We start from the raw sequence: 26,432 nt of genomic DNA, 5'->3' as shown, positions 1-26,432 counted from the left end.
AGGACTTCTTTATTTTATAAATAAACTAGTTATAAAATAAACTAGAAGTCTTTCCCTTCTGTTGCCCTTTCACACCTTTCCCCTCACCCCCCCACACCCCTCCGGCAACCTGGAGTCTGTTTTCTGTATCTGTGAGCTTGGTTATGATTTGCTCTGATTCCACACCTACAGGAGATCCTATCGTATTTGTCTTTGTCTGACTTGTTGGACTTAGCCTAATACCCTCAGGGTCCATCCATGGTGTCACCAACAGCAAGATTTCATTCTTTCATTTGGAAAAATAATATTCCATTGTATAGCTCAACCACATCTTCATCCATTCATCTGGCCATGGGCAGTTGGGCTGTTCCCAAGCCTTGGCTCTGGCACACGTTGCGGCCGTGATCATGGGGGTGCAGATACCTTTTCAAATTAGTGTTTTCGTTTTCTTTGGGTAAATACCCAGAAGTGGAATTGCTGGATTATAGGATATTAGGATATTAGGATATTTCCTTTTTTTTTTTTTTTTTTTTTTGGAGGGACCTTCATATCGTCTTCCACAGTGGCCACACCAGTTGATATTCCCAAAGCAGTGCAGGAGGGCTCCTTCCCTCTTACCTCCCGGCCAATGCTCGAGCTCTCTCTCGCCTTCCTGATGACAGCCGTTCAGACAAGTGTCGGGATATTCACTGTGGTTGTGATTTGCATTCCCCCAATGATGAGTGATGTTGACTCGTGTACCTGTTGGCCCATCTGTCTTCTGTGGTAAAATGTCTATTCAGATCCTCTGCCCATTTTTTAATCCGTTTGTTTGGGTTTTTGGCTGTTGGGTCGTAGGAGTTCTTCACGTCTTTTGGATATGAATTCCCTTCTCTGATAGATGGTTTGCAAATATTTTCTCTCATTCAGTAAGTTGCCTCAAAAATTCTTGGGCAAGATTCAGAGACCTTCCTGCGTGGTGAACAGGAAGCAGTGCTGGGAGGGGAGTGGAGGGGCCTGGAGGGGGTAGGAAAGCTCTACACAACCCTCCCGCACACCCTCCGCTGCGCATTTCTTCCATCTGGCTTGTACCCTTTATTGGAAACGAGTGATTGTTCGTAAAACCCTTTCCTCAGTTCTGTGAGTCATTCTGGCACATCATAGAACCTGAGGAGGAGGTGGTGGAAACGCCCGATTTATGTTGGTCAGAAACATGGGTGTCCCAGGACGCTCAGCTAGTGTCTGAGGTGGGGACCGTCTAGTGAAATTGAGCCTTCCATCTGTGGGGTCAATGCTTAGCTCTGGGTGCTGAGGCTTATAACTGAAAGGAGTCCTTGGGTGTCTCACTGGTGTCACAGAATTAGAGAATTGGTTAGTGTCAGACTGTGCCTCAGAGACCAGGACTTGAAGTGACAACAGAATCAACTGCTTCCGGAATCTGTCCTACTTTACTTCCTCTTCGGCCCCTGTGTCGTTCAAGCTCCTCCAGGACAGGCCTCTACTAGACACAGCCATCACCATCTGCCCCACAGGGACAGCCTCCCCCCAACCTGCTCTGGCTGGGGTCCTGATCTCTGGCTGTGCCTCTGTGAGGAGTCCGCCTCCACAGTGCCTTGACCTCCAAAGGGGCAGATGGGGAAGGCCTGCGGCATAGCCCAGCAGACATGGCTCTCCCCAAGCCCGAGGCCTGACCTGAAGCTATAACCCGAGCCCTCTCTCGCTCACTGCGCTGCCGGTGGGAGCAGAAGCTGGTGTATTTATGGAGTGCTCTAGAAGCCTGGGAACCTTTACAAGATGCACATAATCTTCTGTCCTCCAATTTCACTTCTAGGAATTTCACTGAGACACATGTGCAAGCGGATTCACTGCAGTATGGTCTAGAATAGCAAAAGACTGGAAATAACCAACGAGTCCATCTGGAGGCCGGGTAAGTCAACGACAGGGTCTCTGGACAAAGCGGGAAGGGATGTAAGAAACGCCACCACCATGGCCTGAGCCCCTTCTCCCTCAGGCCAGAGGGGTGTAGTGGCAGCCTGGCTGTCTCCCTGGGTCCATTCTGCCCCTGCTGTCCATTCTCCAGCCCGCAGCCAGGGTGAACCCATTCCAACCCGTCCGGTCAAATGGGCCCCTGCTCCAAATCCTTCCCGGAGCCCATCACATGCCCAGCACACAGCAAAACTGCCCAGAGAGACGCAGTCTGCCCTCTGCGACCCCGTTCCTACTGCTGTACCCCATGGCATGGGCTCCCGTCTTACGCCTTCGCACTGGCTGTTCCTTTTGCCAGGAAGGCTCCTTCCCCAGATACCCACAGGGCTCATTCCCTCATCCCTTCAGGCCTTCACCCAATGTCACATTCTCCGCCACCTGAACATAACTGCAGTCCCTGGGCAAGCCCTACCCCGCTTTCCTTGCTGTATTTTTCTCCTGCGCTTGACTCACACCGGCAAATTTACGTAGCTCTGATTTATATTCTTTGCCAGTCTCCCCAGCCAGCATGTAAAGGCCAGGAAGGCAGAGATGTTTATCTTCTGTTGATTGCTGTATCCCCTGCAAGTAGGACAGTGCCTGGTGCAAAGTGAGCGCACGATAAACATTTGTTTGAATGGATTACATAATCAGTGGTAAAAACAAAACCAAGGTAAAGACCATATGCTTCGGGAGAGAAGAGAGCCAGCAGCGAGTCCTGGTTGAGAGCGTGGATCCCAGTGCCCGGCTGCCGGGGGTTCAACTCCCAACTGTTTCACTTAACATTGTGTCATGTTGGGGCGGGGGTCGTAGCTTCTCTGTGCTTGGGGGACATGATTAAACCACCTTTAAGAGGTAAGGCTGTTTGGAGGACTGAATGAGTTAATATTTACAATATACTTAGAACGGCATCGGACACAAAGCGAGTAAGCTGTATAAATGTTATGTAAAATAAACGTGCCCTCTTTCCATAAAATAGAAAGCACGTACACAGGTATTTGTGCTCATGTCTGTGCACAAGAGCCATGAGCTATGACAGCTGCTGGGGCTGAGGCCTAGTGGAGGAAAGGGCCTTACTTCTAACCGGGTTTTACTCAGATGCATGCATTTCTGATTTAAAAAACAGATTAGTAATGCCTCTGAGTTATTGATTATGGAGGAAGTTTATTATGCTCTCCTATCTTTTTTGCCAAACAACAAATTTTAAAAGGCATCTTAGTATTCATGGTATCAAAAGTAAGCTGACGGCGGTCTTGCTCCCTCCCAGGCGGGGAGCAGAAGGGGAGAAGGCATCTGCTGATGGAGGGGGGAGGGCAGAGGGGGCTCCTCCCTACCACCTGCTGGCCCCTGGAAGGGGACTGAAGTCCACACCCATTCCCCCGAGGCTGACATGGCTATAAGATCCCAAGTACCAAGCTAAGCACAGACACATGAGGCTTGAGGGGAGAAGAAGGGGTGCTTGTGGAGGGCCGGGGTCCAGCTGCCCCAGTGTGGGGTCTCTGGGCTGGGGCAGCCAGGGTCTTGGGGAGGCTACACTTGCACATGATGCCTCAAGAGGGTAGGTGGCCATGTGTGAAAGAGGCCTGGATGTGTAGATTCATTTAAGGAAGGTCAGGGCCACGCCACACTGATGGTTCCCCGGTGTGACAGATGCTGGAGACCGCCAGAGCCTCTAGTTTGATTAGCTCCTCGGGTCCCCTCTCCCAGATGCTAATGAGGAAGGCAAGGTAGGGAGCTGAAGCCCTCTGCACCCAAGTCCCCTCTGGCTTTTAATAAGGTATAGGGCTGGGGAAAGTGAACTTGAACTTTTGCGTCCCACCGCCTCCTCTGGGCTATTGGAACTGAAAGCCTGCCCACAGACCGCTGGTTCCAAGGACCTCCTTTCCTTGCAAGGAGCTGGAGGCCCGGAATGGGAGTGACTGGCTCAAGGCCTCCCAGAGGAAGGCGGTGGGAGATAGGAACCCACAGCCATGGTCTGTGCTGGGCAGCTGCCTCTCACCCAGCTCTCATTTCTCCAGCCCCTGTCTAGGGTGTCCTGCATTTTCTCAAACCTGTACTTTCCTGCCCCAAGGAGCTGGAGCCTCCATTTAGCAAGGTAGGGCCCTGGGGAAACTCCACATAGTGTTTTTGGCTCCAAGGAAAGGGTCCTACTGCACTGTGAGATCAGAGGGAAAGGGAGGGAGTCGCTTGGGGACTGTGGGGGGCCCAGTGGGCCTGACACCCTCCTTTACCTCTTCTGAGGTCTCTTCCTCCTCCTCCCTCACTGCTCCTTCCCCCGCCTGCCCTTCTCCCTGGCTATTGTTCTATTCATCCTGTCTTGCCCAGAATCTCAAAATTAAAAGAAACCTCAGAAGTCACCTAAATCCTGGCTTCTCAGTGTGTGGCCCGCAGACCAGCAGCAGGGGCGCCGCTTATGAGGCTGCCCTAGGTGACAGGCACGAGCAGAAAAGTTGGGAAGCACCCACTGCAGTGACACAGTGCCCAAAGCCGAGGCACCTGTCGTCACCAAGCATGATGACTGCCTCCCCCAGGAGCTCACTGTCAATAGCCAGGCCGCTGCTCCATCTTTGGACAAGTAAGGCATGTGGGGGTGGGGGGGGTGAGGCAGTCCGAGGGTCCTGAGCATCCCTGCTGAGTATGTGAACTGTTAAGGCCTCCCCACCTACGACACTGAGTCATGTTGGTCACGTAGGTAATTAAGTAGGTCAAAGCAACGGCAGCGCTGTGCTCAGGCCCAGAGGAAGGGAACCGGCTTGTTCATTGCCGGCCACCCAAGGTGCTGGGCCCTTAGCACCAAGTTCTTCTGGCGCTGTGACCCACTGTCCACACAGTCACCATTTGGGTCCACCATGTCACCCCACGGGACTTGGGGTGCAGTAATCAGCCCCCCCATGTAATGACCTTACTCTTCCCTGTGCTGGAGTCAATCGTCCTGCTGATCTGTAGAGTCCTGGCCAGAAGACTGGGGTCCTTCCCTGACTCTCCGCGTGCACGTATGGGTGTGTCTGTCTGTCTGTCTCTCTGTGTGACCCCTGTGGCCATTCACTAAGGTCACTGTGGAAAGACTCCTGGGGGAGACCTTGACCTGAAGGCATTCACAGGGAACCTGGGCTCGCCTGAGCACCGACTTTGTCCAACCCCTGCGCCCCTGGTGTTCCACCTTTTCATTATGTCGCCTAATCCTCCCCACAGCCCTGCAGGGTGGTTTATGGCCCCTTTTTACAGCTGCTGAAATTGGAGCTCTACCTGTAGCCCAGTCTCAGAACAGTAACAAACATAAATCATCTGGACATGCGCAGTAAAGAAGCAAGGAACGAGAGGATTGGGGGGAAATGATACCTCTGAATGCAAGGTGCTGTGAGCACCAATGAGTATAATTACACTTTGTCAGGATGGTCCTAACAAACAGGTGTCCCGGGGCTCCCCCAGCTCAGCTGGCAAGCTCTGTACTGAGTGGGCCCTGCAGAACCATGAAACTCCATCAGACAGGTGAAGCTGGTAAGGGTACAAGACCGGTATCCTGGCCCTCCAGGAAGGAGGCAGGAGGGGCATGGTGTGGCTTATGCGAGGCTCTGTGCCGGGGCTCAATGCACACTGTGGAGGCTATTCATTCACTCTTGACTTTCTTGCTTGCCAGGCACTGTCCTAGGTGCTAGGAACCCCAGGGTGAATTGGGTCCTCACCCTCGTAAGGCTTACAGCCTGGGTAGAATGTCTGTAGGTTTTCCTGCTAGCCTCCAATCCCCCTTCTGGAACCAAGGAGCCTGGTGTCTTTGGAGAGTCCCCTTCTCCAAATGTTCCATTCTGGGATAGGACCAACCAATCAGCACTTAAATCTGCAACTCATAGGGAATGGTGCAAGGAAGGGTAAAGGGCCCAGCCAATCACGAGTGGCGATTTGGGGGCTTTGGAGGAATCTGCTGAGAAGAGGGAGTGCTGAAAGGATGGGATGTCACTATGGATCTGCTTGTAGCCAGCCACCGTGACACCATGGACACTAGCCTGCCTAGTGTCTCCTAGTGACACAAGGAGCCTAGTGACTCCTTGTACTGGAGTCAGTACAAAATAAAGCAGAGTAAGAAGAACAAACCAAGTCCTGAGGACCCTGTGTGAGCCCTGGATCCAACTGTTCCTGAAGCTGTACCTGATCCTGGACTTTGCATAAATTCCATATTTGCCTAATCCTGATTGACTTGAGTTTCTGTCTTATGGTCTTTAGTCCTTTCAAAAACCCAGTGAGTACAGTTTACCTTACTTGTTTTTCACACAGGAAATAGAGGCTCAGAGAAGAGCAAGTGCCTGGAGCAAGGCTGCACAGCAGCCATCTGGAATCTACTCAAGTCAAAGCCATGCTTTTGCCACTACTCCCAGGTGGCAGTCTTGCATGGAGGGTGACCAACAACAATCGGGGTAGGGTACGGGGCTTTGTGACAGGTAGTAAAGGATTTCCCAAGAGAGGGGATAATTAGAACCTCCTCCAACCAGAGACGGGTCTGTAGAAGGGATCCACATGTTAAAAACTGGTGGCTGATTTTTGGTTTTGGTTTCCAATTTTTATTTTTGCTTTAGTTGCCAACTCTGAAGAAACAGACAATTTTAGGTAAAAATCCCATGTTCAGCTTTTTTAGGAAAATCGGAAGCCCTGGCAACAGCAGGCAGGTGGTCCCACATGGTCAGTGTGCCAGAGCTGGGGCAGGGGGCGGGGGCACTCCTCAAACAGGCAAGGCGTTAACTCTCTAGATCTCCAGCCAGCTCGGCTGCTCCCAAATCTCCCTGGAGCCAGGAAGGTCCTTGATACCCGGCAGGGCTTCATTACACACTTGGTGAGTGGACGAAGCAGATGAGAGGGTGTGAGCAACCTTGTCAGTGCGCTTGGGGCGGGGGCGGGGGGCAGTGTGGTGTCGAACTTGGGGCTCAGGGATGAGACAGCTCAGGGCGGATGGTTGCTCACCACTTACAACTGTGTCACCAGGGGCGGCAGGGGACGGGGAGTTCTCTTCCTTTCTGTGCCCTCAGCTACCCCTCTATAAAATGGGAATAACTATAGTCGAGTAAGATTCTCCGGGCAAAGGGGTAAACTGTCAGTAACTAGTAGCCTCACCTCTTCCACTGATCGAACAGACCTTAGACAAATTCCTTCCCCGATCCAAGCCCCAGTTCATCCAAGGTGCTTGGGTTTGATTTCGTCAGGACCTGCCTGCTCTGGCCTTGGGTCACTGTGAAAATTCAGCATTCGAGCAAACTCCTGGTGCTGGGCAGGTAGACACACCTGAGGCCACAGGGGTCTCTCTGCGCACTGCTTCGCCACCGAGGTCAAAAGGGACCCTGGGGGCCATCATAGTCAGGCCCTACGTAATACCAAATTCCTTTAGAGTTAGCCCAAGTTCCAGCTCCAGGACCTGCTGTGGCTCACTGACTCCCAATCATGATAACCCAAAGGTCCAGGGACACGGCTGAAAGGAGCTAGCCCTCGGGGGCCCCTCGTGGGGTCCCCGGGTGTCCTGTCCTTGCTTTGGAGAGCGTGCAAGCAGGGCCCACCACAGCCGTTTCACCGCGGCTGGCCCAGGGGCATCCAGCTGGCAAAGCCGCTGCCATTCCTCTCACACGCCCCCGGATGGGAAATGATTCATGAAAACCAAGAAGGTAAAATTAGCCCAAAGGCTGCCGAGTAATTTATGCAGCCAACAGGCCCAGGAGGGAGGGAAGGCCCACGCTGCCAGCTCAGTGCGGCCTCCTGGGGGCTGGCAGAGGCCGGCCTGGCCATCGGGAGCCTCTGTCTCTGGGGTCTTCTATTTTGGGACCCAGCCTCCGGGGCTGTTGGCAAGGCTTCCAGAACGGTTCTGACCCCCGCCCTCCCCCCACACTCAGCAGACCCGTGCCTGCCACCAGGGACCTGCTAAGTGTCAGTGGGTTACTGGGGAGAAGCTCAAGCATCCCATCCTCATCTCAACCCTGGGAGGACAGTTTCCCCCTCCCCATTTCCCAGGTGAGAAACAAAGGCACTCGGAGGTCAGGTAGATAGCCAAAGGTCATGGGGAAAGCCAGAATTCCAACCCAGATCTCATGCACTCCAAAAGATGTGCTTTCCCCCCATGCTGGGTGTTGTCTGCCAATCTTCAAGTTCTCAGGGTGGGCCAAGGGCAGCCGATCCAGTGGGGATTCCCTGGCAAGTCCTCAGACGTTCTTTTCACCATGCCAGGATGAGTCAACACCAGAACCAAGCCCTGTTGTCCCAGCTTGGCTAGGTGGAGGATCCCCAATATCCCAGTCTCTTAAAAAGGGGTCGAGAAATTGAGGTATAAATCATAACCCTAATGGCAGCATAGAACAGTGGAGATCAGCGAGCCCCATGGACTCACTTTCCAGGGCTGTCCTCCAAGGCCCAGAGAGGGGAAAGGGCTTACTCAAGGCTACACAGCAAACCTGTAGAGCCTGAGTTGGAATTGCATCTCCTGAGTCCCACTACAGGGAGCCTGCCATCAAAACTATTTATAAAGACAGCAAATCTGAGTGGAAGGGGTTCCCCAACTAGGGGGACAGCTGAGGCGGGAGTCATCCCAGAGACCTCCCGGGGCCCCGTGATCTGGTTATGTCTAATACCCACCGCACTTTTGGAACCCACAGGACACACGTGAGCACTTGGAGTGGGGCTCCTTAGAAGGTCGTTGTTGGGAGCAGACCGGAATCCCACTCTAGGCCTGTGGGAACCTGCAAATTCCCTCACCTCCTGAGCCTGGATGAGAAACGGACTTGGGAAATTGACAAGAAAACACGTTTGTTTTCCCACAGGCCGCGAGTGCTCAATAGGAATGCAAGTGTCCCTCACGGTCACAGTCACAGTGCTCACCCTCAGTCCTCTGGCCCCTAGCTGGGCCCAGAGGAGGCCCGAGGCCAGCCATGGGAACATCCCACAGCCACCCATGCAGAAAAAAACTCACCTCTGCCCCCTGGGGCAGGCAGCCGACCGCCAGTGCGGTAGCTCAGAGCAGCACTACTCACTCATGGGACAGGGTTCTGAGCAGCTCAGTGGCAGCGGAACCCCATGTGTCCCCAGTGGGACCCGAGCTTGCCATGGCCCAAGCCCTGAGCTCGTCAGTACTTTGCATTATCAAAACTAAGTGGCCCCTTCCCAGCAATGCTGGGAAAAGCCACCTTTGATTTCACTTCACTGCCATCCAGAAAGACGCGGTTGCTTATTCACTCAACATGTGTATACTGAGCACCGGCCCGTGGGTCAGGCACTGCCAGGAAGACAGGTATGATTTGTCCTGGGTGTGGGGAGGATCCTCCTGGTCCTAAGAAGCACTGGAATGGTTCACACACAACCTTGGGGGTCACACCGCTGGGATTCAAATACCAGTGTCAGTGTCATCCCCATTAGGACTCTGGGGAGTCACTTAGCCTGTCTGTGCCTCAGTTTCCTCAGCTGTAAATGGAGGATAATAATGGTATCCACTTCATGAGTTTATTCTGAAGATTAAGTGAAATCTTATGGGTCAAGACTTGGAATAGCACCAGACACATAGTAAATGTTCAATTAATATGAAGTTATTATTGACCCAGGACCCAAGACCACATTCCCTTGACCCCAACAGCCATGCTCGTAACTCAGAGCTGGGCCAGCTCAAGGTCTTTGGTGTGACTCAATGGTGTGACTGGTAAGGGTTCTATATCTGGAATCAGGAAGTGGGGGTCTGAGCTTCCCCTCTGCCAACTGCTGGCTCACAGCAGCCCCTGCCCTCTCTGAGCCTTGCTCTCTCCAGTCTTAAAAAGGGCCCAAGGATGGCTGAGCTCCTGCTTCCCTGGGAGGAGCACCCCGAGTCCCGAGGGTCACTGCAGTCTTCTGTCTGCCACATTCTGTCCCCCACTTACCTCGGGCCACCAAGAGGGTTTGTGGCCAGAGCTAGGGAAGAGCAAGGCCCTGGGCCAGCTACGGTGCTTCTCCTTTCTCGGGAAATAATCCCAGCCCTCTGAGCTCACCGACCACACAGGCCGCCGATCGGTGGGTCACCTTCCGCCAACACCCTCGCGTTCGGTGGCCTCATGACAAAGAGCTGGACACGAAGCCAGAGAGCCTGGGTATAGTCTCAACACCACTGGCGCCCCACTGTGGGGCTCTGGGACAGTCACTCCGCGGCTCTGAGCCTCAGTGTGTGCATCTGTGAAAGGGCCTCAGCCAGGCTGCCCGTTTCACAGGGTGGCTGTGATGAGCGAGCTGGCGGGACGGTGGCATGAGAAGTGGTTTAGAACCTGCAGGGTGGGAAGGAGGGGAGGAAAGAGCAAAAGACCATCCTGTCCAGCACTAAACATACCATCACGGGCAGAGACTCGCCTCCCGAGCAGAAAGGCAAACCCAAACCAGGGCCAGTGTGGCCCAGAGGGGCCCCAGGCCTCTCCAGGGAGAGGCTGGCCCCAAGCTGCTTTCTTCTCCTGCCCACCCTGCGGGCCGAGGGAGATCAAATCCCCGGCCACAACGGGCTCCATTGAGAGCTGGTAAATCTGCCCGAGGTGTGGGGTTACGTTACCCAGGCTCCCGGCCGCCGCCGCCAAGCGAAGGGTCAGGCTGACCTCCTTCCCTCCCTGTAGGTCCTAGTCCAGAACCTGCTGGGCGAGCCAGGAAGGATTCCAATCACCCGCCTCATTCCCAGGCAGGCCCCTCCTCTGGGAAATCAGGGAGCGGACAGTGGGATGAAACCGTTGCTGGGGCCACAGCCATCCCAGGCTGCCCACAGGAGACCCAGGGCCCCTGCCTGCAGAGTGGGGGCGGGCGGAGGGGGCTGCAGCTAACACAGACCAGAGACCCCAGGACAGAGTATTACTGGGATTTGACGAAGTGCCTGGCACAGCATTCTTCACGCTGCACGTGTGTTCCCTTCCTCCGTCCTCACGGCGGCTCTGTGACAGAGACACTATTGTCCTCTCCATTTTACAGAGGCTGAAACTGAGGCACACAGAGGTCGAGGTTAAGGAGATTTCCCAGAAACAACCTGGACTTGAACAACCTGGTCAAGTGACCCCAGAGTCCACTTACCACGACAGGCCCTCAAGAGAGGGGTCACTCCAGAACATGCCCTTTGAGTGAGGGTAGAAGCACCCAGGTGTGAAGGAGAAAAGTCTCCAGGGGCTGTGGCTACTATTTCCAGCCGTCTGGGGACTGCCTGGGGACAGGGGAGCGGCCTTTCTCTTTGCTTCTAAAGAAGAGACCCAGGAATAGTTGGGGCCCTACAGGGAGACATTTGGTTCCATGCAGAGAAGTCTCCATGGACGGCTTTTAAATATCGTGCAACCATTTTTTTAAAATGCCACAGGCTCGCATTCCCAGCAGTAGCTACTCTGGAGAGAACAGAGAGAGAGAAGGAAAGAGAGAGAAAGAAAGAAAGAAAGAGAATTATGACAGCTTGCTATGTAAAACCATGACTACAATTCCTAGCTCCAATGTTAAGTGAGAAAAGCATTTACAGCATGATCTGTAACCATTTGTTTAAACACACACACACACACACATGCGTGCTGGCATGGCATATCTCCCTGTAGGTTCTGTGAGTGGATGTATAGAGAAATATCTAGAAGGACATACACCAAAGTAATAACAGTGACAATTAACCCTGCAGAGGAGGCCGGAATATTGTAATGAAGGAAGACGATATTTAGCTTTTTAAATAATATTTGATTTTAGTACAACAAAAATGTATTTGTATATTTCTTACATAATTAAAACCTTAGTAAAACACCATAAAAAAGACACAGTGGGCTGCCTTGGAATGAGTGAGCTACGGGTCCCTGGAGGTATGCAAGCATCTGCACTGGGGCGGAGGAATTCAAAAGAATTTGAAGAACACAGGGGCCAGGTGGGTTCACTGGCCCTTCTGAGCCTCAGAGGCTTATCAGGCGAGTAGGAGCAACGGCCACATTCTCCCTGCATCAAGAGTGGCTTTAAGGAAGCGCTTAGCATTCTGACCTGGAGCAGGGAAGGCTGCGGGCCCTCACAGTGACTTGGGCAAGGACGCACAGGCCAGTTTCTCCCTCTCCCCTTCCCCCCAGTGACTCCTAGCGCCAGCCCTTCAGTTCCAGCAGGCCCCCAGCCCCTGGTCAGCAGGCCCAGCTGCTGTGTGGGATACTTTATTAGCCTCAGGCTCCAAGGGTCAGGGTTGTGTCTCTGGGAGGACCTCATAGTGGGGACAAGAGTTCAGGAAGGAAGAAGCAGAAGAAATGCTCCCAAGGTTGATTGCTCCAGTGACACTGAGTCCCAGCTGTGACCGTGGCCACACGGTGAGCCCCAGTCCCCAACAAGGTCAGCCCCAGCCCCAGCCATAGCCCTGGCCCATGAGAATCCAATAAGCAAAGGTTGATGAGCCCTTACCTTACCTGGCAAGACAGCAATGGGGTCAAGAAAAGAGCCAAGAGATACGGGTTGGAGTCCCAGCACCTGCCCCTGACTTCTCATAAGACCTTGACAAAGTCACTGAACCCTGGGTGCCTCAACCTTTCCAATGCCAAAATGGGCAGACAGTATCTAACTCCCAAGTCTGCCACGTTAGACCACACACGATGTCATCCACAGAGCCTCTCTGTGGACTCCCACAAAATGTGAGGCCCCCATCCGCACCACGGACAAGGCACTGAGAAAAGGAGGGGGCCACAACTGAGCTCCAAAAGCAGTTAGACCTGCTGCAGGTCCGGGGGCCTGGGGCAGCTGGAAAGGGGTCCATTTGTGGCCCCAGGCGGGGACCAGGAAGCAGCAGGCAGAGGGATTCTCCAGAGGAGACAGGAGTGAGTCTGAAAGAGCAGTGGAGCCTTTCTTGGCCACTGTCCTGGGCCGAGGGCCAGGGTGTTCAGGGAGGGCAGGGAGCCACTGGCAGGTGCCAAGGAAGAGTACAGTTTCTACCTGAAACTGGGGGCGGGGACCCTGGGAGCCAGGCCAGAGAGTCCTTGCCTCACAGGTAGCCAGGAACTGGGGCAGAGGCAAGCGACAGATCCACACAGGGGAATCAGGAAGAGGAAGAGCCATGCTCGGTCCAGAGAAGCCCACGACAGGCAGCAGGGAGCTCAAGAGCCGGACCTGCCCCTGGGTCCTGGGCACAGCCCCAGAGGATCCGAACTGGGATACAAGTGGCACCAGGCCACACAGAACAGGCTCGAGGTGTCCTGTGCAGGGAGAGGGGCCCCTGAGAAGCAAGGAGGTCCTGCCTGCTGCTCACAGGGAATGCACCAGCTCTGGGAAAGGCAGGCAGCAGCACGAAGTCTGAGCTAGGAGGCTTAGCGGGTCTGGGGCGCCCTCACCCCACCTCGGGGAGACCCATGGGCTATGACTGAGTCCAGCGTGGGGCCAGCCCAAGGCAGAAAGCCAGGGAGGTCCGAGGACACAAGCCTTGTGCCTCCAAGCACAAGCCAGGCCACCATCAAAACCCGAGCCCCTCAGTGACTCCTGGTCCTGAAGCCGGCAGCCAGACGGGCTGCAAATGCCTCCCAGCCCATCCCGCAGGATCCTGGGCAGCTGGACTCCCCACCGAAGGGCAGCCAGACAGTCCCGCCTGCTGTGTGGGGCCCAGCTGATGGGGAGCCGCGGGGAGGGAACGGGAGGCCAGGCCACTGGGAACAGGGGCCCCCGCCCGAGGAGAAGGGTGTAGGTGGGGCTGTGCAGGCCGTCCTTCTTTGGAGACCTGTGGCCACAGGCAGGCCCAGACACACCAGGGGCTGTTCCCAGCAGCCCCAGATGGGAAGGGTGGGCTCCTCTCCTCCCCAGACTGCACCATGGCAGCAGCTCCCCATCTGCTCACCTGAGCTGGCCCGGGACGAGATGTGAACTGTCCCCCTTGACCACGCGTTCACTCCTCTGGCCACAAATGCAGGCTTTAGCCCTGACCCTGACCCGACAGACAGTTCGAGCCGGAGGCCACTTCAGGCGGCTGTCCACGGATCACCTCCTATTCAGACCCCACACCAGCACATACCAGGCCCCAGGCCTGGCCAAGCCCCCACCTCAGCCTCAGAGCTCAGCCTTCCCGCCTCCTGCCCACACTCCCTGGCATGGCTCTGGACTCCTCAGGGCAGCTGGCACACCCCCTTTGACAGCTCACAGCACTGGTAGCATCAGGCAGGGAATAAAAGAACTCTGCCATGGCCAGCCAACCACACCACAGGTCAACGCACTGACCAGGACGACAGCCTGGGAAGGCCCGCTGCTCACATGGCCGAGAACTGCCCCCCTGTCCAGCCAGGACTGACTCGGGGGCCGCCGGGCATCAGCAGAACCTTAGGGCTGGCTGTCTCCGAAGGAACAAGGATAGGCCCGCTCTCCAGCAACTTATCGCACCGGCACCAAGAAACAGCCTTCCGGAAGGCAGAAGACAGAAAGGAAAACACCACCTGGATGGCCTCTGCAGTCACTTAAAGCACATCCTCAGCTCTGACTCTATCTCCCACCTCCAGAACACCCTAAACTCAGTTTTGTTAAGTCCAGCCTCAGCCTGGCATTCAAGGCCCTCAAAGTCTGGCCCTAGCCTCCCTCTCCAGGGCCATCTCCTCTACTTGTTCTCCAAACACCCCAGACCACTCGCCCTTTCCTGAACTGCCCTATCCTCATGTTGTCTGCCTTTGCACATACTGTTCCCGGTGCCTAAAATGTCCTGCCCTCTTCCTCCACCTGGCGGACTTCCACTCGTCCTTCTAGGTCCAGCTCCCTGCCTCTTCCTCCGGGAAGCGTAACAGGCTCTCCCTCTCCCATCGCTGGTGGCAGAATGACTTGCTCCCCTCCCCATCACATCCACGAGCAAGTAGGACACTTTCTACCTTCAATCACAGTTAGGATCTGGGCCAGAGCTGCTCACACTATTTGGGGAGAGTTTTCCAATCTGTTGCCAACTGATGCTTTTGTAAATTACAATTTTTAAAAAAATGAGGCAGCAATGGTCAAGTTGCAATAGGAGTTTTTTGACACTTACTTTCAATGTTGTAACTATCTCCCATGCAGATCAGTAACACCCCGCTTACAGGTGGGCGGGGGTCTGCAGACCACCCTTTTCTGGGTACAGGACCCATCAAATCACGTGTTTATGTTTGGCCCTCCAGAGCCCAAGAGGGGCACTCCATGAACATCTGTTGACCCAAATATGGGATGGGAAGGTCCCAACAACCCAGTAACATGGGCAGCACCTGTGCTGGGCCACCCTACCCTTTTCTCAGGTGAGCACACAGATGCCACAGCTGGCCCACGCTGTACTTTCTCGGGACCACCTGGCATCAGGTGCTTGGAGCCTACAAGTCCCCCAGATGCCCCTCCTACCTTCCCTCCCAGCATACCCTCCAACCACAGTTCCCACGCAGTGGAGGAGAGCTCAGACTCAGGAATCAGAGAGACATGGGTTCAGGTCCTAGCTCTGCCTTTCATAGCTGTGTGGCCTTGGGTAAGTCATTTCAATTCTCTGGGCCTCACTTTCTCCTCTGTAAATGAAGGCTAATGACACCAGCGGGATGGGGCAATGTGCTGGGACCCATCCACACTCATAAGCTTCATTCAAGTTTGGCTATTACTGATGTTTCTAAAGGCCTGGCTCACCCAGCCCAAAACTTGGCCTTGTGTCCTCCCTTTCTGTTTTTCCTCCACCCAAGACCCAAAGTCTTATTTGGGGGGGCAGGGGGGAGGTAAATTCTTCCCTGGCTGCTAAGTTTGCTGATTTCCTTTGCAGATTTCACCCCCCCTGGCCCTCCCTACCCCGGTCTAAGTGCCCCGCCCCTGGCCCCAGGACACCTTGAGCCTCTGACCTCTTCACCTCCTCTCTAAATACCAGCCCTCTGGATGGTCCAGCTTTTCCTCTGCGGTACAGCTGTCTAAAGAGGTATCTTACACCACCCTGGGAAAAGGCCGCCCTGTTTGGGTTGGGGCACGGAAGGGCTAGGCTAAAAGATCAGGGACAGGCCCCCGGCTTGCAAAAGCGCCCCCCCCACCTCCACCCACCCTCCAGAGCCCACCTCCCTGTACCTTGGGCCATGACAATGCTGAGTCCACCCGGGCTGGCTCCCAGTCAGCCGCCCCCACGAAAGGCTCACTCCCTGCTGGGGCTGAGGGTCCGGTGGGCTGTTCCCCAGGCCCGTCGGCCAGCCCAGAGCCTCCCAAGCCGGCCATCTCCATCCCCCGAGCATCGGGCAGCAGGATCCCTTCCCGGCCCTCACCCCTTTCCCTCTGGGAAAGTGGGAGATAGTGGGAGAAGCCACTCTGGGAAAGCTGACACTGTGGGGGTGGTTCCATATTTACTTGCTTGGTGACGTCCATACCCAGCCCAGCTCGGTGCCCAGGTCAAGTTGCTCGCCTTGTCTGCTGGTCCCACTCTGGCCCCCAGCCCCGCCATGAGCCAGAGAAGGCCCGCTGGCCACTCTCCCCTCCCCCTTCCCCCAGGTCCTCATGCACATGACCCGGGTCTGCTGCCTCTGTCCCCTTAGGATGGGGTGAGCTGCTGTCACAGCAGAGTCAAGCAGTACCCCCCCACACACAGCCACTCCTTCTGGAAAGCAGGGCACAGAGCCTGGGCCAAAAGCTCTCAGAATTCCCCCATCTTACTCTGATGATTGCAGGAGGACAGTGGGTGCAGAGGAAGGGGTCCTAGATTTGGGATTTAGCTTGGTCACTCCCTAAACAGTACAACCTCTGGCATGCCACTTTCTCTCTGGGATCCCCCATCTTCTCAGCTCTAAAATGGGGTTCATGAGAGCCAGCCCATGGGCCTCACGGGCCATTGACAGGGGATCTGGAAAAAGATGAGTTGGGAGGAGTCCCCGTTGGCCTTACAGGTCGGGTTGGGGGGGTTAGAGAGAGTGGTGGAAGGGAAAGTTCTAGAAGGCACTGAAGGCTGGAGGCCCAGGTGTGGCTTTGCATAAAGGGTCCCTGCCCCTTAGCACTCACCAGGGATCTGAGGCTGATGCTAGGGAGCAGGACAGTCAGCAGCTGTCTGCCCCCTCCCCTCTCCCCGCCTCCTTCAGCCCATGTCATTTCATTGGAGACTCTTGGTCTGTCCAAATGTGCCTGCAAGTTCTCACCCATGAGGTTCCCAGGTGGGGAGAAGGGCCTGTAACCAGCTGTGTAAACCAAGGGCTTATAAATCAAATCCCACATTTAAAGCACCCAGGAGACCTGCTGGGAATCGTTAACTACCACAGGTAGGCCACCCCTGAGGCTACATTTATAAATGTGGGTTTCTCGGGTGACTGGAAAGATTAGATTATAGCTGGGTGATCTGGAGCTAGTCACTTAACCTCTCTGAACTTGCTTGAGCTTCCCATCCATAAATGGATATAGAAGGGACCTCAGGGGGCACAATATGTGTTCCTCTTAAATCTAGTCATGAGGACAGGGAGGAAAAAAATTTTGTCCAAAGAATGTGGCCCTGGACTGATCCTATAGTCTCCACTTATAGGGAGGGAAACTGAACTACTTGAGTTTCTCCAAGCCCTTCTGTGTGTCTAGGCCTTTGCACAAGCCATACCCCACATAAGAATGCCTCGCCCCTCTCTACTATCTCCTCAATCCTTCGAAACCCAGCTCGAAGGCCACCTCCTCCTCCAGGAAGCTTCCCTTGACCTAGAGTCGGAGACCATCTGCCTTACATCCTTGTACTAGAATCTTTAACTGCCTGGTTAATTGCTCACCTCCCACGCTGGTCCGTAAGTTCTACAGGAGCAGAGACTGGGTTCCCCTTGCACCCCCAAGCCTAGCACAGTACCTGGCCCAGGGATGGCCCATGGGCCCTGATCACCTGATGAAGAAAGGAAGAACTAGAGGCAGCCCCAGGCCTCCCCTTTTACAGAGCCCTGGCCAAGGACACCACCACGAGTGTGGCTGCACCACGCGAACACCGGGCTTTCCAACACAGATACAAATCTGCAATAGGAAACAGGCTTTTTAAAAATAACAGCACATTTTTTTCTTTTTTCTTCATTGTTTGTTTCCCCCCTTTCTGCACGGCTTATTTTTCCGGCGCAGCCCCTGGGCCAGCTGTGGGGAAGCCTCTTCCAGGCCCCACTCTGAGAACATGGGGCTGTGGGGCCTCCAAGGATTCTCGGGCCCCAGCAGGGGTGGAGATGTACCAGATGGTTCCAGACCAGTCCTGGCAGCAAGACCACCAAGCAGCTCTGGGCCAGAAACCAGTTTGCACAAACCCTAAGGGTAGGTGGGTGTCACCTCCTGGGAATTTACCCCCCTAGAAGGGTTTTATAAACCCATGTGACATTTCCAAAGGGGTATCTCCTCGGTGGGTCTGGGGTTCTCTGTCTTCATTCTAAGAGGGCATCCTCAAGGAGGTGGCATCAGAATACCAGGGTTCCAATAGTGGCCATATCCCTGTGTAACCCTGGATCTTTTACACCATCTTCTGGGCCCTCAGTTTACCCATTTGTGAAATGGCAATAATAACACATACCTTGTGGAGTGGCTTTCTACATAGAGACATGCCTAGGACCCTCAAGAGCCCTCAATAAACATTCACTCCTTTGCCATCATTATTTTCATCACCCCTGGATCTCCTACCCTGTGGCCCCATCACCTTATCATATACTCTCTAGATCAGCAGAAGCCTCAGGGTTTGTTAAATCCCACACTCTTGCCCTCCCGGGTGTCCTCTCAGACCTCCCAGAAACGTGGTCCTTATGGGGCGCGGCCTCCTGTAAGTGTGGGGAGCTTGGTACCTATACCCTACAGACCAGTTTGTCCACCACACCTGATGCCTCCTTCCAGCGGGACCCACCTGCCCTGACACCCAGGAAACAGGGTTCATTTACCCTGTCTCTCGCCCCCGGCACCCAGTGAACCTGCAGTCAATGCTCAGGGAATCTTCAGAAGCAGCCTTTGTGTGCAGACCCTGGAAATAGAGCAGCAAACCCAGGCACTGCCCCCGCAGAGCTCCCAGTCTGATGAAAGGCGGAGACCAGAATCAGTAATCACACCCACAACTATAAAATTGCTACAGAGATGAGTGCTGCAAAGGAGAGGTACATGGGGTCATGAGAGGCTGTCATGGAGGGCTCCATCTAATCAGGGAGGGCTTCCCTGAAGAGGTGAAGTGGAAGCTGAAAGATGGATGAAGAAGCCTAAGCAGGGGGAATGCGGTGCATGGTCAGGGCTGACGGGACAATGCGCCATGTCAGGGGGAACATAGCGAATGGAGGGATGCAAAACGGTGTCCCCACAGGGTCTGGAAGGCAGCTAAATGATTTCTAGCTTTCTCCTAACAGCATTGGGAGTCCCTGAAAGTTTTCCAGGCAGGGGTTGATAGACTCACATTTGTTTGTCCAAAGGGTCACCCTGGCTGCTAATGGTGAGCCTTCCTGAGTCCCGAGACAAGTGTGTATGTACTTGTCTCAGCCTGGAATGTTCCTCTAGTCCTTGTATCGGTCAGTTCAGGCTAGGTTATGCTGTAGTAACAAACAACCCCCAAATCTCAGTGGTTGCAAACAACAAAGGTTTAGTTATCATTCAAGCTGCATATCCATCGTGGGACATTGTCAAGGGGATCTGTGCCACACAGCCACCCAGGGACACAGACTAGCAAAGGCAGCCGCTGTCCCACCTGCCGCTACCTGCCATGTCACAGGGAAAGAACACTCTGGAGGCTTGTGCACTGGCCACTAGATGCTTTGGCCCAACCTGATTTGTGTCACTGAAGCTCACAACTCACCCACCAGCCACACGGCCCCACCCAAGCACAAGGGTCCCCAGATTCAATCCTTCCCTGTGCCTGGGTGAACTGGAAATGTTTAGGGGTTAGTATCAAGAACTACCCAGACACTCTCCTGCTCCACCTTGCCCTTACCAGTCTCAACTCATTCATTAGATCATAAGCGGTCCAGTATTCCAGAAGAAGGGCGGGTCACATGCAGGAGAGAACTAAACTTGGAGCGCAGGGAGATCTCGGGGGAGGGTGTGAGGTGAGGCTGAGGAAGGGGCAGGGGACAGATCACTCCAGAGCTTTTAGGTCATGGGGGTGATTTGGTTCTTTATCCCAAAAGCTGAGAAGACTCTTCTGAGTTTTAAGCAAGAAACAGGAGGCCTGATGTGAGCTTTTTCGGAATGGATCACTCTGATTGTGAGGTGGAGACTGGCAAGGAGGGGAAGCTGCAGGTAGACAGTTCGGAGGCTCAGAATATTTCCTGAGGATGGACAGGAGGCAAGGGACGGCCTTGGATGCTGTGCGTCGGTCATGACTATGATAGAGCCAAGGGGATGGGCCAACGAGGCAGCTGAATAAACGTGTGACTCCTGACTCCTAGTCCGATGGTCTTTACTTCCTTCACACTTGCCAGTGACCTAGAACCAGGGAAACCCCATCTCCACATCCAAGACTCCGAGAGGAAAGATTCAAATGACAGAAGTCTTACTGACACCAAAGAAAACAAATTTATGAAACACATCAATCCAAGGGGTCTGGAGGACAGAACTCTAACTCATGTCAATGCTGGACAGAAGTGATGGTTGTGATGGCTGATCGGGGCTCTTGGGACAAGGGAGGGGGAACCCCTTGTCTTTGAGAATGTCATTAGGAAAGAGAACTAGCCCGTGCCCCAGCTGCTCCTTGGAGGCCCTGTCTGGAATCGGATGGTCTTGGGCTGGGCAATTCTGATGGTCCCAGGATAGTAGGTTCCACAATAATCCCAGATAGAGAAAACACTTCTTGAATCATGTGTGGAGCACAGACTAGGCATTTTATCTCTATCACCTTTAATCTCACAACTGCCTTGCCACACAGGTTCTGTTGGCTCCATTTTCAGGATGGAGAAGCAAGGTTCAGAGAGATCAAAGGTAACCGTGCCAAATCCAAAGTCATACAGTTATAACACAGTGGTGGGGGAAGGACTCCCAACAGAGAACCACTTTCCTTAAACTCAAGCAATCATATGGGACTCTTCCCAGCAGGTTCTCAGACATTTGGCCACACAGAACTCTGCCCACCTCTCAGAGAGCTGGTGGGTGAAGACCATGCCCCCACCCCACAGGTAAGGACACCACAGCCTGTTAGAGACTCAGACCCAGGACCCCACCTCCCTAACAGCTCCCTTCCTCTCAAGGGTACTGTGGACAAAGGCCAGCTTGGGTGCCACTGGCATATGGCACCACGGAAAATTCTTTTGCCCCAGCCCAGACAAACCCCCCTAAGTTTATAGGGTTTCCAGGCATCAAGAGCAATCTCTCATTATTGCCTCCTGTCCCTGCGCACAAAGAACTGGGTGTGTTTCCTCTCAGCCACTCTAAATTATATACCACAGCCTTTCCCCACATGAAGCCAACATCTACGAAGAAAGATTGAACATTATTCTCTCCTAAGTCCCAGCCCATCCCAGGGGTCAAACCCCTCCCTCCCGCCCAACCCAGTTCAAGACAGAAGCAACTTTTCAACCAGCATCGCCCAACGCTCAATGTGTATGCTCTTTGCGGCGACTTGCTTAGGGCCTGCTGGCCTTGACCGGAGAAAGGTCACTGGCCGCCAAGTTTCTGCAGTTCCTGCAGAAGAGAGCACCTTGGGGATTGCGAGTGGGAGATGGAGGCTACGCTCCAGAGAGATTTCCCGAAGAGTCTACACGGCAACTAAGACTTAAAATATATTAAAGAAACGGCCCCTGGCTCGGCCACCTCCGGCGGGAAGTCGCCGCGGGCGGCGTTGGAAGAGGCCCCACCGCCTCCTGAAGGGCCCGAGCCCCCGACATCAGCCCCAGGCAGCGAGCCGAAAGTGCCCCCAGAACTAGGCCAGCGGCCGCAGAGAGCCCTCCAGCATTCCGCGCTCCGCCCCGCCCCTGTCACCGCGTTCTCATTCCGAACGCTCGGCCCGGGCCGCCGCTCCCATTGGTCGGCGGCCACGTCCGTCAGCGGGCGGAACGTCGGCACAGAGAAAAGGCTACATTGTAACAAGGCGAGCGAGCGAGGAGCGAGCGGGGAGGAAGGAGGCGGAGGGGCGGCCCCCGAATCCCGCAGCGGCGGCGGCGGCGGCAGCGGCGGCAGCTACCTGCCGAGGGTTAACCCACCTCGGGGCCGGGACGAACCGCCCCCCCAAGCCCGTGCCCGCGCCGCCCCGGGCCCCCCGCTCCGCCCGCGCCGGCCCCCGGCTGCCCGCGCCCCCCGCAGCCGCTCGCAGCCCCTGCACCCGCGGCCCCCGCGCTCGCTGGCAAACTGCCGAGCGCTTTCCGAAGCCATTTTCAATGGCCACATTGGCTACCGGGGCTGACTCACCTTCCCGGGAATGCTGCGGCAGCCGCGGGGCCCGGGCGACGCGGGCGGCCCGGCGGGCGGCTCGGCGGAGGCGGCGCGGCCCCGGCTGGCGGCCCCCGCGGCGGGAGCGGCCGCGCTGCGGGCGCGCTGGTCCCCGGCGAGGCAAAGTTTCAGCGCCAGCCTCGGCGCGGCGGCGGCGGCGGCGACTCGCTGCTGCTCTCCTCCCCTGCTTTGACCACCATCTTATTAGTACAGGAAATGACATGGAAAACGGAAGAAAGCGGCGTTTGGGGCAGACGCGGACCCCCCAATTCAGGGGCCGGAGCCGGGACTCACCAGCCGCGTCCCAACCCGGCCCCGGAGAAAACTCCCGGGGCCCCCTCGGCCCCCGCCCCGCGCGCTGCCCGGAGGGGGGAACCTAGCTCCTCGAACCCAAAAGGAGAGGGCGAGTTTTATAATCCTGCCCGCGGAGAAATCGAGAAAAAAATAAATGAAAAAAGAAAAGGTTAAAAGAACTTTCGAACTGGGACACTTTTTTTTTTTTTGATCGGAATTAAAAGTTCTAAAATTTTAAAAAAGTCATTCCGTGGGGGGGGCTCCCTGGCTCCCCGGCCCCGTTGCTGCCCATTTTGAACCAGATGGGGGGGGATCAAAGCGTTTATAATTTTAACCCTTTCGAGACACTCCCCCCCGCCCCCGTCACGCGCAGCAGGGCCCCTTCTGGTCCCTTTTAACCCTTTGAACACCCAGCAGTTTGGAGATACAAACTAAAGTTGTAAAACATAGGAGACCCGCGGCAAGCTGAGGGTAAGGGACGTAGGGGTTCGCTCGTAATGTTAACCGGTTCGGTGGGGCTGCGGTTTTAAGTCGGGCACCGCACGTGTTCTTCAAGTGGAAATTCGTTACAAGGGTTTGAGATTCTGAGAACCCGGCCGGCGGGTCCCTAGCTGATTTGGAAAAGACGTTGATTGAAGCCTCCCTCCGTTGCTCGGTTTCTCAGTTTCTCCATCTGTGAATGGGATTCAATATCCCAGAAAGACAAGGTAGCCAGGAAAAGGTGGGGCGGAATTTTCATAAAGACAAAGTGTTGAAAAGTCTGAATGGCTTCCTTCGGGCGCCCTCAAAGCCAGTGGGGCGGCGATGGGGCAGAGGACACCGCGGGATGGCGTAACCACGACAACCATTCCCAAAATAACCGCTTTCTCTTGGCATTGTCCACAAGGCTTGTGGCGGAACTGCAAGGTCTCCAGCCCAGGGAGGCTGTGCTACGCTGGCTCTAAAAAAAACGAGCCCTAACCCTCCCCCACCCCAAGTTAGAGTTTGCTTGGAGGGATTCAGTCCCAAGAAGGCGCCCAGGTGCGGCGCTGCCCAGTGAGGAGCGCCCCACCCCGCTCCCCAAAATGTCCATCAATCCGAGCCCTGCAAGAGCTGGCACTGGGGGCCTCTGGTGAGTACCACCCTAGGGAGGCCTCCTCCCAAGGGAATGAAGTTCATTCAGGTCAACCTCGCGGTTGGCTAGGAGCCCCGCCCTAAGACTGGTGTCCATGGTCAGGGCCCAGAATGTGCTGGGGGCTCTGGGAGTGGGATGTTGGGGGCGGGGGGCAGTTAAAAAACTTATTGTACCACATCATCTTTCCCCCTTAATTTTGACATCAAGAACACAGTTTCATGGAATCCAGTTTCTAGCTGGATGATCCTGAGTAAGGGACTTCCCCTTTCTGAGCCTCAGTTCCCTCCTCTGCAAGTGAGCCACACTATAACCCTCCAGCTGCTTGCCAGCTCTGTGTGAGGGGCCATGAGAGCATATTTAAAGGGCCCATCACCTGGCTGCTCACAGTAGATGCTCAAGGAATGGTAACTAATGCCGTAATTCCATGACAGCCAATATAAATATAGACATTCCCAGAGAGTCTATCTGTTCTATGCCAGGCAGAGTATTGGGTACAGGGGAGCACCAAGATCGTTAAGCGGGATCCTCCAAGGAGGTCTCCACCTGCCAGGGAGATGGAGGCACTCACAGCGAACTCGAAATAATTCAGTGATTAATGCACATCCAACTGCCCTAAGCATTATACTGGAGGCTGAGTGCTTAGGCAGTGAAAGAGCACTGAGGAAGGAGCTGTTCGTTCTCTTCCAGGAGTAGAGTCCACAGAGGAAGCAATGTTAGAAGTGGGCCTTGCAGTGTTGGGTGGGGGGGCAGGGGAGGGCCCACTGGTATTTCCACCAGCAGTAAGATGGCATTTCAGGAAGGCCAACAGCATAAGCAAAGACCTAGACGTAAAGTGCCCGGGGTGACTGGTGTGGGGTCATGTGGCTATGGGGCAACTTCTTGGGGGCAGAATGTGGGATCCCTGGTCCAAATTCTTTGTGTCCTGCAGGAAGAAGCTGGAGCCAGGAAGCGGCAGGAGTGCAGAGTAGGTGGCCAGAGGACCTGGAAATGAGTCCAGAAAGCCAAATGGATAAAGAGAGAGTGTGGTCACAGCCTCCAAAAAGCAAAAAAGGTCTTTAAGGGAATGAGCTGGTAAGTGAAGCAAAGAGGGAATTTTATCTTGTGGTGCTGGTTTTCTATTTAAATCTCCCCATCTGTGTGGCCCAGTCTGGCTTCCCCTTGCCAGGAAGACTGGTTCCCAGGGCTGCATCTGTGAAGTGGGGCTGGGTCCTCTGGCATTGCAGGCTGGGGAGCAGGGGCTGCAGGTGTGATCCTCGGAGAGCAGAGAGACACTGCACAGGTCAGAGACCTAGGTCTGAGGCATAGCCTCCTGCCTACACCGTGTTTCCTGGAGCACAGGATTCTTCCTTTGTGGGCTCCAGGTTCTTCCCATAAGACCCAAAGAGTTTGGACCAGGGATCCCACATTCTGCCCTCAAGAAGTTGCCCCATAGCCACATAATCGAGACTAAGGCACAGGAGGGAATCTGAAACGAAGCTGGAACAGTTGCTAGAACCATCTCCCAAGGGACTCCATGGCAACCCAAGGGTCAGCACAAGTGCTCTGGGCAAGTGTGGACAGAAAGTTGCTCTGGGATCTGAAGGTCATTGCCATGGACAAGTGGTCTGGACAAGGCAGGTCTTGTGAGGCTGTACCTCAGCTTCCCTCTGTGGTCTGAGTTGGACCTGAAACAAAGAAGTAGGGGTGGAGTGGGTGCTCCACTTGAATTCCTTGGAACTACTAGCAGGGGAGGTGAGACGGGGATGGAAGCAAACAGAACACACTGCACCCACTTTTGGGACATTACCATTTGACTCAGTAATCCAAGGCAGATATCGTCATCACTGTTTTTACAGACAGGGAAAGCATGCTCAGAGAGGTTAAGAAATTTGCCCAAGGCCGCACAGCTAGTTAGAGGTAGGATAAGATTCAAACTCAGATCTGCTTGACTCCCTAGCCCAATGTCTTCTGCTCCTGGATACTTCTGATTTATTGTCCTTTTCCATAATGTAGCTTTTCAACCTAAAAGTAAATATTTCCTAAATTTCTCTCTTGGGGATATTGCACAAAAGGAAGTGACCAGAACTTTGTGGTGTGAGGTCAGGTACTTCATGACCTCCCCCTGACAAAAAAAAAGTACTAACTGAGTCACCTCCAGGGCCCTGTGAGGGCACTGAGATGCTCTAAGGGAATCAAGCTTGGCTCTTTGGAAAGAAAAGACAACCTGAGGCCTTTCTTACCTACCAATAATGATATTGCAAAATATGCATCCAGTGATATGAGCTGAATAGCCTCTGGGTCACTAGCAATTCCCTTCCACATTTGCTGTAAAACAAGGATGTTGTTTGTGGCATGAACTGTTGATCCCTCCTAAACCCTCAAGGGAGAAATTTCACTCAAAATTCAGTGCCTGGAAAACACAAAACCTGAAAATCAATTGCATTTCACCCGTGGAACTGGCAAGCATGTCCTTTGCTAATAAGAAGAGCTCCATAACTGATCAGGTTTCCCTTTTTGCATTGGCTGCCAGGAAGCTCTGAGCCAAATTCCACCCCTGTTCCCAACAACTTTATAGTTGCTTCCTCCTTGTTCCCTTTTTCTCACTTCTAATCCTACCGACTCAGCTTTGTTTTGTCTGCCTTCTATTAAAGATGCCCCCCCTTTTTAATTGCAAGAAATAAATATTTACAATAAATCCACGTTTGGAAGGGACCTGGATTCCACTGGCCTTGTGTTAAGCCAGGCCCGGTCCTCTTCTGGTCTGGTCTTGTTCACTTGCCCAACAGCTGAGGGATCCCTCTCTTGGAAGGAAGGAGGAACTGGCTTAAGACCAAGAGATTCCTCGCCCAGCTGCCGATGATGGCTAAGAGCTAATGCCCCGGGTTAGATCGGCATT

The 26,432-nt window shown here is 54.4% G+C and overlaps 1 protein-coding gene across 1 annotated transcript in view; it reads right to left on the bottom strand.

Annotated features, from left to right (window-relative positions):
* Nucleotides 1–22,192, bottom strand: part of LOC132008526 (PR domain-containing protein 11-like) — a 76,989-nt gene extending 54,797 nt beyond the window's left edge. Inside the window, exon 1 of the mRNA XM_059387170.1 lies at nt 22,129–22,192. The gene's annotated coding sequence lies outside the window, so the exon portion shown is untranslated. The remainder of the gene's footprint in view (nt 1–22,128) is intronic.
* Between the last annotated feature and the right edge of the window lie 4,240 nt (nt 22,193–26,432).

This window comes from Mustela nigripes, unplaced genomic scaffold (assembly GCF_022355385.1).
Source record: "Mustela nigripes isolate SB6536 unplaced genomic scaffold, MUSNIG.SB6536 HiC_scaffold_148, whole genome shotgun sequence".
NCBI lineage: Eukaryota > Metazoa > Chordata > Mammalia > Carnivora > Mustelidae > Mustela > Mustela nigripes.
The sequence above is the reverse complement of the archived record's forward strand: the minus strand, read 5'-3'. Positions and strand labels throughout refer to the sequence as shown.